The 17,711-nt window shown below is 41.8% G+C and overlaps 1 non-coding gene across 1 annotated transcript; it reads left to right on the top strand.

Annotated features, from left to right (window-relative positions):
• The first annotated feature begins 1,390 nt into the window (after window positions 1–1,390).
• Window positions 1,391–1,462, top strand: trnaw-cca (transfer RNA tryptophan (anticodon CCA)). The gene has a single exon. It is a non-coding gene; the product is annotated as a tRNA-Trp (tRNA).
• Window positions 1,463–17,711: the final 16,249 nt, after the last annotated feature.

Here is a 17,711-nt window from a genome sequence, read left to right as displayed (position 1 = left end):
AAACATTGGACCACGTTTTCCATTGCCCGGACGCGGGTCACCGGGGCCCCCCTCTGGAGCCGGGCCTGGAGGAGGGGCACGATAGCGAGCGTCTGGTGGCCGGGCCTACGCCCATGGGGCCCGGCTGGGCACAGCCCAAAGAGACGATATGGGTCCTCCCTCCAATGAGCTCACCACTCATGGGAGGGGCCAAAGGGGTCAGGTGCAGAGTGAGCTGGGTGGCAGCCGAAGGCGGGGACCTTGGAAGTCCAATCCTCAGCTACAGAAACGAGCTCTAGGGACATGGAATGTCACCTCTCTGGTAGGGAAAGAGCCTGAGCTGGTGCATGAGGTTGAGAAGTTCCAGATAGATATACCTGTAGTCAGACTCACCTCAACGCACAGCAAGGGCTCTGGAACCAGTCCTCTTGAGAGGGGTTGGACCTTGTTCCACTCTGGCGTTGCCAGCAGTGAGAGGCGACGGGCAGGGGTGGCAATTCTTGTTGTGCCCCGGCTTGTGGCCGGCATGTTGGAGTTTAACCCGGTTAACGAGAGGGTAGTTTCCTTCCGCCTTCGAGTGGGGGGGACGGGTCCTGACTGTTGTTTGTGCTTATGTGCCAAACAGCAGTTCAGAATACCCACCCTTTTTGGAGTCTCTAGAGGAAGTACTGGAGAGTGCTCCCTCAGGAGATTCCCTTGTTCTGCTGGGGGACTTCAACGCTCACGTTGACAGCGACAGTGAGACCTGGAGAGGCGTGATTGGGAGAAACGGCCCCCCTGATCTGAACCCGAGCGGTGCTTTGTTATTGGACTTCTGTGCTCGTCACAGATTGTCAATAACAAACACAATGTTCAAGCATAAGGGTGTCCACATGTGCACTTGGCACTGGGACACCCTAGGCCGCACTTCCATGATTGACTTTGTGGTCGTATCATCGGACTTGCGGCCATATGTTTTGGACAAAAATAAGGGACAAAAAGACCCTGTGGCGCATTGGTAGTGCATCTGACTCCAGATCAGAAGGTTATGTGTTCGAGTCATGTTGCGGTCACCAAAGACTATGAAAAAGTCTGTGAAAGTGAAAAACAGGAGACCCTTTTAAAGGTCATAATATTATGAAGAAACAAAAAAAACAACAAATAAAGTTCTCTTTTTTTGTAAGAGTTAGGTTGTGGATAAGGCTAGAGTGTTACAAGAATAACATCAGAATTATGAGAAGAAAATTTACAAAAAAAAGTTGAAATAGTTGAAAAAAAACACAACAGAAATGGAAAAAATAGCTGGAATTTTATGTGAATAAAGTCAAAATATGAAGAGAAAAATGTCATATTCTCACAAGAAAAAAAAAAAAAAAAGTGTACATTTTATGAGAATCAACTCGTAATTTTATGGACAAACATAAAGGAAAAAGACCCTGTGGCGCAATGGTAGCGCATCTGACTCCAGATCAGAAGGTTGCGTGTTCGAGTCACGTCGGGGTCACCAAGGTCTATGGGTTTCTACTTGAGGTGTCCAAAGTGTTACCTTTATTATAAAATCATAACTTGACAAGAAAACTAAAAAAAACGTGCAGAACAGTGAATATCTTCAGTGCTTTTATAAGAATAAAGTGATCATTTTCAGAGGAAAAAGTTGTTATTTGATGACAAAAAGGCGTAGTTCTACGAGAATAATGCCACAATATTACGAGGAAAAATAACGTAATTTTTATAGCAGAGTTGAAATATTAAAGTAAGAAAACACGGGACTCTTTTAAAGGTCATAATATTATGAGAAACAAACAAAACAACAAACATAGTTGAAATTCCTTTGGGAAAAGTTAGTTTGTGGAAAAGGTTCTCATGTTACGAGAGTAACAGCAGAGTTACGAGAAGAAAATTTACAAGGACATGGTCAACATTTTTTGAAATAAAACAGAACAGAAATGGAAAAACTAGTTGTAATTTTAAAGCCAAACTATGAAGAGAAAAATAAAAATCATATTCTCACAGCAAAAAAAGTGGACCTTTTACGAGAATAAACTTATAATATTCTGGGTAAACGAGGGAACACTGGATATCAAATATTATGCGACTAAAAGGACTAAAGGTCATAATATTACGAGCAAAACATTTACAAAGATTCTTTAGGAAGCAAGTTCAAATATTTGAAACATTTTTTGAAAAATTTGGAAAAAAAGAGCGAAGAGTGAAGTTGCTAATAATAATAGTCTTTTTCAGCGATATGACTTTTATCTTGGAATACGTAGAAATGACTTCATGTGTTGCTTTATAAAACATCCCTTGCCTCCTTCCACTTTTCTGTGAAAAGTTAGTCAGCGTCGAGGTGGCGGGTCGCCCCCAGCGAGACTGACTGGTTTCTCCACGTGACACGTTCCGGCACACGTGGCGATGATCATCAATCAATGGCAGCAGTCAAAGCGAGAAGATGTTGCCGTGAGTTAAGCGTATCTCGCTGTGGTTTTCGCTCACATGATTCACTTCCTGTTTCAACAGCAGCACAGATTCTCCAAAGCATGTTAGCGTGTGCACGAGAAAAAAAAGAGGAACTTAACACGTTTGAGGTAAAAAAGCACCTTTGACTGACTGGAAAGGGACCCGCCGTGGGAATATACCCTTGAAATAAATAAATAACACATCGGGGGAAACTCCATCATTTTTATGATACTGTTACTGTAACACAGAGAGAACAAATGTAAAAAAACATGAACTAAAGATTATAAATTCATTTTATTTCATACTATTTGATCCTCGACCAACCAGCAAGCTTTCTACCCCCCCAAGAGTGGCTATGTGTCCTGTCACTTTAAGAAATTACTCTTAATCTTAGTCTCCTTTTCACTTTTCACAAAGAATACACTCTGCTACCAACTCCCTTGGCATCATGAATCACCGTTCATCCAGGTCACTGAATGCGTCACAAGACGGCATCCTGGACTGAGACTAGTCTAGAAAGTGCCAGCCTGGACTGAGCAATAAACTAGGGTCAGGTCTCAGACTGGAGCGGTCCTGTCTAGACAACCAGAGCTGTCCTACCTAGTCTTTGAGCATGAACTGATAACGCCTGCTCGATTGAGTCTAGAAAGCACCAGGCTCGGCTGGGAGATGCACGAGTGTCTAGTGTCAGACTGGAGCTGTTGTGTCTAGTCAGACTAGAGCTGTCCTACCTAGTCTTTGAGCAGGAACTGATGATGCCTGTTTGGATGAGAAAAAGAACGGCTTCTAAGACATTGCCCAGAGGATACAAAAGAAAGCCTAGAAAGTTCCAGTCTAGAGTGGGTGATGCACCAGTCTGTAGTCGCAGATCAGAGCTCTGCTCTCGAGTCAGACTAGAGCTACCCTACCTAGTCTTTCAGCGAATCGTCTCCTAGGACAGCCTGAACAGGGAGGAGGGAAGGGAGGAGCTGGTTTATGATGTCAAGGGAGTTGGGAGCACAGTCAGCCAGAAAAACGTGAGCACGCCACTCAAGGAGACATGTACGGACCCATTTAAACGTTTGACAATCAACGCAAGGCTTGGGAGAATGTGATGTGGTCACATGACCCCCTACTGTGACCACACCCACCAGAGACATAAACTGGGAGACTCCGCACGTAAAAATGTTGGAGCTTTTATGTCCTCTCTGCTTCATTGAAGCCAGCAGAAGGAAGTTAGCAAAGAAAGCAAAAGAGTTGAAGGTCAGAGCTCCAACTTTCTTCTTCTCCATTTCCATTCAGGACTTGAACCTTCCGGCAGATTCGGCTCACGCTGCATCGGCGGACCTGGCCGAGAATTACCTCTCATAATTATACTGCAATTAACAGGAGATAAAATCAGCATTATGGTAAAAAAAAAAAAAAAAAAAATCTTGTTGAAATGAGCGGCGAGAGCAATAGGAAGACTTTAGCGTCTCCGAGGGGATCGGCGATGCTCTGGCAGAAACAAAAGGAGGCAAACGGACGGAAAAGCGGCGTAATTAAACACAAAGAAAAGACTAATTATAAGAGCGGAGGAGATCCTTAACTGGCTCCTTTTCTTTCATTTGTGGAAAGTTTCAAAAGTTACGGAAAGAGCAGCAAAAGTTTGCAGCCGGTTTGTCAGGAAAGATACCTCAGGATAGCGTTTGCACTTCCGGCCACTAGGGGCGCCAGAAGCCTTCAATGCCATGAAAACACTAAATATCACAGCCGTTGGGCAAATTACTTTAAATAAGTAAGTAGTTCTAATTACTAGTTACTTTCCCCAAGAAGTTAGCACATTAATCATTCATTCATGCAATTAGTTCCCAGGGAAAGCAATTATAGTGTTGAAGTACAGTGGTGTGAAAAAGTGTTTGCCCCCTTCCTGATTTCTTATCTTTTTGCATGTTTTTCACACTTCAGTGTTTCAGATCATCAAACTAATGTAAATATTAGTCAATGACAACACAACTCAACACAAAATGCACTTTTAAATTTAACGTTTTATTATTGAGGGAGAAAAAAATCCAAACCTGCATGTTCCTGTGTGAAAAATTGATTGCCCCCCCCCCTCCCGTTGAAAGATAACTTAACTGAGATTAATTGAGATCTGTCAGTGTGGAAAAGGTTATAAAGCCATTTCTAAAGCTTTGGGACTCCAGCCAACCACAGTGAGAGCCATTATCCACAAATGGCCAAAACTTGGAACAGTGGTGAACCTTCCCAGGAGTGGCTGGCCGACCAAAATGACCCCAAGAGGTCACAAAAGACCCCACAACAACATCCAAAGAACTGCAGGCCTCACTTGCCTTGTTCATGACTCCACCATAAGAAACACACGACCTGCATGACAGAGTTCCACATTTAATTTGATTTATTTCTTAGTTTATTTTTAAACAGCGTTACTCCCAACATTGCAAAGAAGTCTTTATTTCATTTAATTTGACTTTATTTTTTATTTTATTTGACTTTATTTGACATTTGATTTGATTTCAAACACGTTATTCCCAGGGGTGCGGAAAAGAGACGTGAAGAGGAAGGAAGCAGCTTTCCAAGCAGGACATCTGCTCTTCATAACCGCCGGCCGCGCTGCACAAAGTGGACTTGGTGGGGGACACCAAGGAGCGCTTGTTTATCCAAGTGTTCACATCTCGGATGGGAGGGAAGATAAGACCTGGATGGGTCCCACTTCCTGTTGCGGTGCAAACCCTCAGGTGGGCCCAAAGATCGATGAAGGAAGCAACTCTCGTTTCTTCAACAACCTCGAAGCTGACAGCACCTGTTTGAGGTCAAAATCAAACATTTCACTTCCAAAAAAGAGAAAGGAAAAAAAGATTTATGTCCTGTTTGTGTGAGATATGAGGAGGAGGAGGCGGCGGCGGCGGCGGTGGCGGTGGCGGCGGCGTGTCCCCCGGCGATGCCATTACTTATTTGTGAAAGCCCAGCTGATTGCAGCGTGCAGAAAGAGCCCAAAGAGCTCAATAAAGCACCTTGACTCCTGATTGGGATCTGCCTCATATTCCCTCGTCACCAAGATGAATGCACTGGCGGCGGCGGGACCGGCCCGCAGGGGGGCCGGGTTTTAATAAATTCCGCATCATAATTCCGAGCCGCTGACAAGTGCATTTATTTAAGGACAGTTTGATAAATTCATTCATCAAAGTGCTTTTTTCTATTTATTCATAGCTGCACGGTGCAATGAAGACATCTCACTTTGATTCTTTTTTTCCACAAAAGGATTCAAGAGGAAGAAGAGAGATGGAAGCTTTTTTTACATGTGAGAATATATTATAGCTTACGTTCTACAAGTATTATATTCAGACACAGACGGCGTTTGACCTTGACAGGTGTCATCTGCAAAGACGTCTGAGGATGTTTGATTATATTTCTTGTCCAACTGAACATACTGTAGTTCATACCCCCCCCCCCCCCCCCCCCCCCCCCCCCCCCCCCCCTATCAGCAGTCGACCTTTCAAGCGCATCAGGCTCACGTTGGATGAATTTAATGTTTGATATTTGGGATGCACTTGCATCACACCGACACTTTCTGATATTTTGGTTGCTTTATTCAGCGTACTTTTTGCTATTATTATGATTATTTTTTATGATCATAATTTGATTTATTATATATATATTATTGGAGTTTTAGTATTTGATTTACTTACCTTAACAACGTATTCCTATTTTAGCACTTTATTATTTTTTAAAACATGTTTAATTACCACTATTATTATTGTATACCGGAGGGTGTGTTCCAACTATAGGGGGGGGGCACGCCTCCCTGGGAAAGTCTATTCCAGGGTGCTGGAGAGAAGGGTACCACCGTTACTCCAACCTCGGCTACAGGAGGTGCAATGTGGTTTTCATCCTGGTCGCGGAACACTGGACCAGCTCTACACCCTTGCAAGGGTCCTGGAGGGTACTTGGGAGTTTGCCCAACCGGTCTACATGTGCTTTGTGGACCTGGAAAAGGCATTCGACCGTGTCCCTCGCGGTGTCCTGTGGGGGGTGCTCCGGGAGTATGGGATTGGTGGCGCTACTACGTGGCATTCAGTCCTTGTACAACCGGAGCAGGAGCCTGGTTGGCATTGCCAGCAGGAAGTCCAGCCTGTTTCCGGTGAACGTTGGCCTCCGCCAAGGCTGCCCTTTGTCACCGATTCTGTTCATAATTTTCATGGACAGAATTTCTAGGCGCAGTCAAGGTGTCGAGGGAGTCCAGTTCGGGGGCACTAGGATCTCATCTCTGCTATTTGCAGACGATGTGGTCCTGATGGCCTCATCGAGCTGTGACCTGCAGCGTTTACTGGGACGGTTTGCATCTGAGTGTGAAGCTTCTGGGATGAGACTCAGCACCTCCAAATCCGAGGCCATGGTTCTCAGTCGGAAAAGGGTGGATTGCTCCCTCCGGGTTGGGAATGAGGTCCCGCCCCAGGTGGAGGAGTTCAAGTATCTCGGGGTCTTGTTCACGAGTGAGGGAAGGTTGGCGCGTGAGGTCGATAGGCGGATCGGCGCAGCGTCTGCAGTAATGCGGTCGCTGTACCGGACCGTCGTGGTGAAGAGAGAGTTGAGCCGGAAGGCAAAGCTCTCAATTTACCGATCGATCTATGTTCCCACCCTCACCTATGGTCATGAGCTTTGGGTCATGACCGAAAGAACGAGATCGCGGATACAAGCGGCTGAAATGAGTTTTCTTCGTAGGGTAGCGGGACTCACCCTAAGAGACAGGGTGAGGAGCTCGGTTATCCGGGAGGAGCTCAGAGTAGAGCCGCTGCTCCTTCACATGGAGAGGAGCCAGCTGAGGTGGCTCGGGCATCTAGTCCGGATGCCTCCCGGACGCCTCCCTGGTGAGGTGTTTCGGGCATGCCCAGCCGGGAGAAGGCCCCGGGGAAGACCGACGACACGCTGGAGGGATTATGTCTCCCAGCTGGCCTGGGAACGCCTTGGTGTCCTCCCGGTGGAGCTGGAGGAGGTGGTCGGGGACCGGGAAGTCTGGGCTTCCCTACTAAGACTGCTGCCCCCGCGACCCGGACCCGGATAAGCGGAGGAAAATGGAATGGAATGGAATTATTGTATATTTGTATTATTTTATTATTATTATTATTTATTTTATTAGTATTTTTTTACATGTAATTTCAAATGTATTTTTAAAATTGTTAATTGTAATTTTTAATTTGTCAAAAAACTCATTTATATTTTATTATTATTTATTTGAAATGTTATCAATTTATTATTATTTCTACATTAGTGTTTATCACAGTGTTTATCCTATTTTCATTATTTGACCTCCTATTTGCTTCTTGATACACCGCATCATACCATATACTGTATTTTGCGTTATTTCATGTCACCACTGAGTGTAACTTATTTATTTCGATGTATTATTAAAATGTATTCCTATTTCATCACCTTTGTTATTTTTAATTTGACATTTTTAATGACTGTTATTATTTTTAAAAATTACATGTTACTTTTATTTTTAGATGTTAGCATTATTTAGATATTATTATTTATTTCACATTTGATTCATTTATCTTAATTTCAAATATTATTATTTACTTAAAATGTTATCAATTTATTATGATTATTTATATATTATTATTTATTACAATATTTATCCTAGTTTCATTATTTTAACTCCTATTTGCTTCTAGATACACCATACCATGCCATCTCTTTTTTAATGTCTCTCCTTATTCTAACTTATTTATTTCTATGTATTATTAAAAATGTATTCCTATTTTTTCCACTTTTCTTAATTTTTTAAAATTATATTATTATTATTATCATATTATAATTTAGTATGATTTATGATTTTTATTTTTTATTATTTATCTATCACTTATTAATTTATATATTATTTTTTGTATTATTATTTATTACAATTTTGATCTTAGTGTCATTATTTAACACCCATTTTTTTCTTGTTACACCATAGCATAGCCTAGCCTAGCATAGCATAGCATAACATAGCATAGCATAGCTATAGCTATAGCTATAGCATAGCATTTGAGGTTAGCTAGCTGTCAGTGTTACCATGAGTGGTGGAAAAGGTTTTGCCTTGCAAATGTTAAAAGTTCCATCTTGATGAGAGCAAATTGTGCAAGCAGGCGTTACACACATCAGATGATGAGACACGCTAGCTCATCCAATTGGCGCGTACGTTCCCATGAGAAGCAAGTCGAGGCTCGGTAAGACGGGGCTATCGGCCGCATCTAATTGCATGTGGGACGGTCCAGTAAGATCCTTGACGGGACAAAGTGGACCAAAAGAATCAATACTCTGAAAAAGAGTGCATTAGCACGACCATATGATTTGAAAATGGACTTGCATTAAACGTCCGATGCGACGATAAGGCCGCCTTCATTTGGCCATTGCTCGTCTTGGACGGGACGTGGTGGTGGCGACTCCTTATCACGGCTGCCATAAAGTCCTATCTGTGCCTCTCATCACGTATACCAAGAAAAGCCAATGTGACAGAACGATGCGACTGATAAACATCGCCGCCTTGAACGCCACATGCGTGCACACCCGTGGAAGGCATTTGGGCCGCGTGTCCGGCGGCGTCTTATCTCAGGCACTCGCCACTAAAAGAGGAAATCAAGGCTGATGGATGCCATCTTGCCATCTGCCATCAAGATATTTGTCTCTCTGAGGCTCTGGGACAACTTTCCCCACAATCTTTGCTTGTTGCTCCTCTGAAAGTTTACATGATGGCAACGTCATAGACTTGTAAGAGTGGGTTTCTGTCATCAAATACACCACAAATACTTATGTGTTGCAATTGGTCAGAGGTCAAGAGATGGCGTTGTTCACCAAACAGCTGTCTGTGACGTGGCGAGAGCACAGGACCGGTGACCGTGAGGTGAGTCTTCAGCTGCTGTCCCCCCAAAAAAAGTATTCGATTCAGATCCGATTCAGATCTGCAATTCTTTTCAAGAAAAAGCGACAGCAATACAAACGGACCAAACAGAACAATTTTGGGGGACGTTGTCAAGTTATGGATGCACTTCCTCAACTTGTGACGTGACAAATTCAAAACATCTTGTGTTAGGTTCTTTTTGGACGCACAGGCATAGTTTAATGAGATGTATTCCATTGTAACCTTCATGTTCAAATAAACTAAACTAAACTAAAACTAAACTATTCTTGGGTGCTCTGGAATAGTTTCTTCTAGGACGCACTAGAATAGTTTCTTGTTGGAAACTCTGGAATAGTTTCTTCTTGGACACACTGGAATAGTTTCTTCTAGGATACACTGGAATAGTTTCTTCTTGGACGCACTAGAATAGTTTCTTCTAGGATACACTGGAATAGTTTCTATTTGAAAACACTGGAATAGTTTCTTCTAGGACACACTGGAATAGTTTCTTGTTGGACGCACTGGAATAGTTTCTTCTTGGACGCACTGGAATAGTTTCTTCTTGGACACACTGGAATAGTTTCTTCTTGGATGCACTGGAATAGTTTCTTGTTGGAAACTCTGGAATAGTTTCTTCTTGGACACACTGGAATAGTTTCTTCTAGGATACACTGGAATAGTTTCTTCTTGGACGCACTAGAATAGTTTCTTCTAGGATACACTGGAATAGTTTCTTCTTGGACGCACTGGAATAGTTTCTTCTTGGACGCACTGGAATAGTTTCTTCTAGGATACACTGGAATAGTTTCTATTTGAAAACACTGGAATAGTTTCTTCTTGGATGCACTGGAATAGTTTCTTCTAGGATACACTGGAATAGTTTCTTCTTGGACACACTGGAATAGTTTCTTCTAGGATACACTGGAATAGTTTCTTCTTGGACACACTGGAATAGTTTCTTCTAGGATACACTGGAATAGTTTCTTCTAGGATACACTGGAATAGTTTCTATTTGAAAACACTGGAATAGTTTCTTCTTGGACGCACTAGAATAGTTTCTTCTAGGATACACTGGAATAGTTTCTTCTTGGACACACTGGAATAGTTTCTTCTAGGATACACTGGAATAGTTTCTTCTTGGACGCACTGGAATAGTTTCTTCTAGGATACACTGGAATAGTTTCTTCTTGGACACACTGGAATAGTTTCTTCTAGGATACACTGGAATAGTTTCTTCTAGGATACACTGGAATAGTTTCTATTTGAAAACACTGGAATAGTTTCTTCTTGGACGCACTAGAATAGTTTCTTGTTGGAAACTCTGGAATAGTTTCTTCTTGGAGGCACTAGAATAGTTTCTTCTAGGATACACTGGAATAGTTTCTTCTTGGACACACTGGAATAGTTTCTTCTAGGATACACTGGAATAGTTTCTTCTTGGACACACTGGAATAGTTTCTTCTAGGATACACTGGAATAGTTTCTATTTGAAAACACTGGAATAGTTTCTTCTTGGACGCACTAGAATAGTTTCTTGTTGGAAACACTGGAATAGTTTCTTCTTGGACGCACTGAAATAGTTTCTTCTTGGACACACTGGAATAGTTTCTTCTTGGATGCACTGGAATAGTTTCTTCTAGGATACACTGGAATAGTTTCTTCTTGGACACACTGGAATAGTTTCTTCTAGGATACACTGGAATAGTTTCTATTTGAAAACACTGGAATAGTTTCTTCTTGGACGCACTAGAATAGTTTCTTGTTGGAAACTCTGGAATAGTTTCTTCTTGGACACACTGGAATAGTTTCTTCTAGGATACACTGGAATAGTTTCTTCTTGGACACACTGGAATAGTTTCTTCTAGGACACACTGGAATAGTTTCTTCTTGGACACACTGGAATAGTTTCTTCTTGGACGCACTAGAATAGTTTCTTGTTGGAAACTCTGGAATAGTTTCTTCTTGGACACACTGGAATAGTTTCTTCTTGGACGCACTGGAATAGTTTCTTCTAGGATACACTGGAATAGTTTCTATTTGAAAACACTGGAATAGTTTCTTCTTGGACGCACTAGAATAGTTTCTTGTTGGAAACTCTGGAATAGTTTCTTCTTGGACACACTGGAATAGTTTCTTCTTGGACGCACTGGAATAGTTTCTTCTAGGATACACTGGAATAGTTTCTATTTGAAAACACTGGAATAGTTTCTTCTTGGACGCACTAGAATAGTTTCTTGTTGGAAACACTGGAATAGTTTCTTCTTGGACGCACTGGAATAGTTTCTTCTAGGATACACTGGAATAGTTTCTATTTGAAAACACTGGAATAGTTTCTTCTTGGACGCACTAGAATAGTTTCTTGTTGGAAACACTGGAATAGTTTCTTCTTGGACGCACTGAAATAGTTTCTTCTTGGACACACTGGAATAGTTTCTTCTTGGATGCACTGGAATAGTTTCTTCTTGGACACACTGGAATAGTTTCTTCTAGGATACACTGGAATAGTTTCTTCATGGACACACTGGAATAGTTTCTTCTAGGATACACTGGAATAGTTTCTTCTAGGATACACTGGAATAGTTTCTATTTGAAAACACTGGAATAGTTTCTTCTTGGACGCACTAGAATAGTTTCTTCTAGGATACACTGGAATAGTTTCTTCTTGGACACACTGGAATAGTTTCTTCTAGGATACACTGGAATAGTTTATTCTTGGACGCACTGGAATAGTTTCTTCTAGGATACACTGGAATAGTTTCTATTTGAAAACACTGGAATAGTTTCTTCTTGGACGCACTAGAATAGTTTCTTGTTGGAAACACTGGAATAGTTTCTTCTTGGACACACTGGAATAGTTTCTTCTTGGATGCACTGGAATAGTTTCTTCTAGGATACACTGGAATAGTTTCTTCTTGGACACACTGGAATAGTTTCTTCTAGGATACACTGGAATAGTTTCTATTTGAAAACACTGGAATAGTTTCTTCTTGGACGCACTAGAACAGTTTCTTGTTGGAAACTCTGGAATAGTTTCTTCTTGGACACACTGGAATAGTTTCTTCTAGGATACACTGGAATAGTTTCTTCTAGGATACACTGGAATAGTTTCTTCTTGGACACACTGGAATAGTTTCTTCTAGGACACACTGGAATAGTTTCTTCTTGGACACACTGGAATAGTTTCTTCTTGGACGCACTAGAATAGTTTCTTGTTGGAAACTCTGGAATAGTTTCTTCTTGGACACACTGGAATAGTTTCTTCTAGGACACACTGGAATAGTTTCTTCTTGGACGCACTAGAATAGTTTCTTGTTGGAAACTCTGGAATAGTTTCTTCTTGGACACACTGGAATAGTTTCTTCTTGGACACACTGGAATAGTTTCTTGTTGGAAACTCTGGAATAGTTTCTTCTTGGACACACTGGAATAGTTTCTATTTGAAAACACTGGAATAGTTTATTCTTGGACGCACTAGAATAGTTTCTTGTTGGAAACTCTGGAATAGTTTATTCTTGGACACACTGGAATAGTTTCTTCTTGGACGCACTGGAATAGTTTCTTCTAGGATACACTGGAATAGTTTCTATTTGAAAACACTGGAATAGTTTCTTCTTGGACGCACTAGAATAGTTTCTTGTTGGAAACACTGGAATAGTTTCTTCTTGGACGCACTGAAATTGTTTCTTCTTGGACACACTGGAATAGTTTCTTCTTGGATGCACTGGAATAGTTTCTTCTAGGATACACTGGAATAGTTTCTTCTTGGACACACTGGAATAGTTTCTTCTAGGATACACTGGAATAGTTTCTTCTTGGACACACTGGAATAGTTTCTTCTAGGATACACTGGAATAGTTTCTTCTAGGATACACTGGAATAGTTTCTATTTGAAAACACTGGAATAGTTTCTTCTTGGACGCACTAGAATAGTTTCTTCTAGGATACACTGGAATAGTTTCTTCTTGGACACACTGGAATAGTTTCTTCTAGGATACACTGGAATAGTTTCTTCTTGGACGCACTGGAATAGTTTCTTCTAGGATACACTGGAATAGTTTCTTCTTGGACACACTGGAATAGTTTCTTCTAGGATACACTGGAATAGTTTCTTCTAGGATACACTGGAATAGTTTCTTCTTGGACACACTGGAATAGTTTCTTCTAGGACACACTGGAATTGTTTCTTGTAGGATACACTGGAATAGTTTCTTGTTGGAAACACTGGAATAGTTTCTTGTTGGTCAAACTGGAAGTATTGTGACCTGCTCCTAAAACATCACAGTTTTGGAGAAAAAGCAGACAGCAAGGACACAAAGTGACGCTTCTGCTCCTGTGCGGCACCATCACACCTCCTACATCCTTCTTCAAGCCTCTTGTTCCCACCCCCTTTTTGTTTATCCCCCGCCTCTCCTTTTATCACACTGCCCACCTTTGCACGCGGCGGCGAGTATCACGCCTAATTATCTCCCCGTATTCCCCCTCCTCGCCCTATCGTCCGCGTTCATCTTGCCGGCGGAATCACGCCACGCCGAGGACAGGAAGACGAGGGATGAGGCGGCGTCATGTTCGGCGCGGGGCTGGGCCTGACCGGCGTGGGCACGCGGTGGCCTGGTCTCAGGTGTAATTACTTTGCTTCTTTTATCTGGCATCGACTTTGCATCCGCGCCCTTTCATACGCCGCCGCATAATGAAGCGACGGGCTCCCCCCCCACCAAAGTCGCCGTGACCTTCCCGCTTTCTGCCGCCGCCATTGTGGCAACAAGAAAAGCAATTAATGACTTATCCGTCCATCTCAATGTCAAGTCTTTTTCTGAGGTGTACTATTATGTCGGCTGGTCTGACGCCTCCTTAATTAACTCGCCGTCGTACTTCGGAACCCACGTGGCGAGCCGCGCTAAGCTTCAAAGAGGCGCGGCTGGAAAAGAACGTGAATTCCCCGTATCGTTGTTTTTGACGCTTACAGCCATTTCTCAAAGTTTCTTCCACTCGTCCCCATTTGCATGACTGGCCTCGTTAGGATTGGACGCCGTCCCAGAGGACATCCCGACATCCTGATATGTCAAATTACAGCCGCGCTGTTTTTCTACGCATTTTTTCCACGCGGGGGATAAATGACACCCTCACGCCGCCAGTGCGGAGTCGGCCATATCTTTTAATTTCCTGAATGCAATTCTGCTCCAAACACTAATTAATTTGTATTTGATCATTTGCCCACTTTCACGCCATTGCTGCAATTTTCCATTTTTCAACTTCTGGGTCGTGCCGCCGACTTTAATTAAAGCAAAACTCTTCACATTTATCATCCTCGCCGTGGAGGACTCTCCCATAATGCCTTGCTGCCGAAGGAAGAAGAATTCCGGAAAACTGAAAGCAAGCTCCGGTGAAGAACTGGAAAGACCAGAAGAACCGATTTCACGTTCCGGATACCGACCTTTTGATAACCAGGGGTGTCCATTTACGGCCCACTGCACATTCTAAAAATATAATTGAATGAGACAAGTAAAAAATATATATATATATAACAACAGCAAAAAGGGAAAAATCTGCAAAAATGTGACAAGAATAATGTCCAAATATTCTTAGAAACCAGTTCTAATCTGAGGAGATATTACCAAAGACCTATTTATATGTTTTTATAATCCCAACAACGTATTTATACGTCTTTTAGGTTTTTTTGTGTGAGAGGCAAAAAGAGGTGACGACGCAACTCCTCACTAATGGATTGCACTTCAGATTAATTTTAAGCCATAAAAACGGCCACAAGGTGGCAGAAGTGCATTTGATTAGAGCTCGGCAGAGATCATGTGGACGGAAAAATCACACATGACAGGGAGGAGGAAGTGAGAGAGCGTGGAGGAGTGTAGCGTGCAGAAGGTTAGCATCATCGGGAAATTTTAACGCACCCACATGCACACAAATAGTTGAGTTCCAAATGTGAAAATTGCAAATAGGTGATGGTGTTATATTTGTAAATGAGTTGTTATTTTGATGTAAAACAAACCTTTTTTGTGTTGTTTATGCTGTGGTAGAGTTGTTTAGATATTTGAGCTGTCACAAAAGCAAAAAAATATTTGTGTCAAAGTGAAAGTTATGCTTTTCACAAAAAGCTGGGTTTTTTCCCTGCTTTGTATTTGTATTTGTATTTGTATTTGTATTTGTATTTGTATTTGTATTTTTATTTGTATTGTATTGTATTTGTACTTTATTTATCCCACAGCGGGGAAATTGACTTGTTACAGCAGCAAGCAAGATACGCAAGTAAAGAATACATAGTGACTACAACATGGTTCAGGTGGTGCAGGTGTTGTAGAGCCTGACAGCGGTCGGTATGAAGGACCTGCGGAACCTCTCCTTCTTACACCGTGGGTGTAACAGTCTGCTGCTGAAGGAGCTGCTAAGGGAACCCACAGTGTCATGTAGCGGGTGAGAGGTGTTGTCCATGATGGATGTCAGCTTAGCCAACATCCTTCTCTCCCCCACTTCCTCCACGGAGTCCAGAGGACCGTCCAGGACAGAGCTCGCTCTCCTGATCAGCCTATTGATCCTGCTCCTGTCCCTGGCCGTGCTGCCCCCTCTCCAGCAGCCCACAGCATAGAAGATGGCTGAGGCCACCACAGAGTCATAGAAGGTCCGTAAGAGAGTCCTGCACACACCAAAGGACCTCAGTCTCCTCAGCAGGTGGAGGCGACTCTGGCCCTTCTTGTAGAGTGTTTTAGTCAGAAACTGATATTTTCCTGAAACTTACTTATGTTCTACTGCTGATTACTAAAGAAGGGAAAAAGGTAGAAACAACCTTTTTTTCTGATGAAAGACGAAGTCTAATGTTTCTTTTGGTTGCTTCCATGTTTATATAGCCGCACAACACAATATTCTGTGGGCCTTGAAAAATCATCCAAAATGGTCTAAAATGGCCGCTACTGAAGGTGATGCCTTTTGAAAAATGTCTGGGATTGAATGAGCTCGAAAGACATTAACTCATAATGCTGTGAGAAACAAACAAAACAACAAATTAAGTTGTCATTTTGGGGAAAATGAAGTTTTGGAAAAAGTTCTAATGTTACAAATATAAAAATAATTATGAGAAGAAAATTTACAATAAAAGGAAATAGATGCAAAAAAACAAAAAAAAAAAAACCCCAATAGCAGAAACAAAAAAAGCATCTGTTTAGATATCACTTCATAATAACACTTGAAATTGGAATTCATTACATTACTCATTGTAGGAAAATTCTATTTCACTTCATTAGTTTTTTAATTTGATTTGGTTTTAAATTTTGCCTGTTTATTTTATTTTATTTTATTTTATTTTATTTTGACATGCCTTGAATAGACCCCATGTATATATATATAAACATGGGACATTGAAAGGTGGAAAAAAGTTGTATTCTCTAATATGAAAAAAGCCAGCACAGTGGAGGGGGGGTCCATCATGATCTGGGGTGCTTTTTCATTCAGTGGAACACCGGAGCTTCAGGTGGTGCGGGGTCGTCAAACGGCGGCCGCTTACATGCAGATGTTGCAGCGGGCATCCCTCATGACCGAGGGCCCTCGTGTGTGTGGTACCAGCTGGGTTCTTCAACAGGACAACGCTGCAGTTCACAATGCTGGCTTGACCAAGGACTTCTTCAGGGAGAATAACATCACTCTTTTGGACCATCCTGCATGTTCCCCTCATTTAAATCCCATAGAGAACATTTGGGATGGATGGCAAGGGAAGTTTCTAAAAATGGCCATCAGTTCCAGACAGTTGATGCCCTTGGTGAAGCCATCTTCACCACTTGGAGCAATGTTCCCACTAGCCTCCTGGAAACACTGGCATCAAGCATGCCCAAAGCCATCTTGGAAGTGATGAACAAGAACGGTGGAGCTCCTCATTACTGAGTCCTACTGACAACATTTGTTGTTCTGCTTTGGAGAGTTTTTGGATCTTTTTTGAACGATGGTCTTAAACTTTTGATCAGCCTATTTCAGTTGAATTGTTCTTTTCAATAAATGACTTTTTCAAAGTGCTTTTTGTCTCACCCCCCCTTCTTGTTTTTGCATGTTGTAGCTCTACTTAAAACCTCATTAAGATCCGAATGTGCAACATGATCATTCTAGCGGTTTTTCAACTGGTCTTAAGGTTTTGATCAGGAGTGTATTTATATATATATATATATATATATATATATATATATATATATATATATATATATATATATATATATATATATATATATATATATATATATATACGTACACACACATATAAAATATAAGATCTAAAAAGGAGCCCTTCTTATATGCAACTGGGAATGCTTTGTCATCGTTCACTAAAAAGAGTCATTCAAAAGACTGCTGTACTCTAAGCCACACGAGCAGCGGATGCAACAACGGCGAGCTGGAGCGATGTGTCGAGGAGTAACGCTGTTATTTTTAACCCCATTACCCCCTA

The sequence above is a fragment of the Dunckerocampus dactyliophorus genome, chromosome 2, assembly GCF_027744805.1.
Source record: "Dunckerocampus dactyliophorus isolate RoL2022-P2 chromosome 2, RoL_Ddac_1.1, whole genome shotgun sequence".
Lineage (NCBI taxonomy): Eukaryota > Metazoa > Chordata > Actinopteri > Syngnathiformes > Syngnathidae > Dunckerocampus > Dunckerocampus dactyliophorus.
Note: the sequence above shows the minus strand (reverse complement) of the source record. Positions and strands in the feature narration are given on the sequence as shown.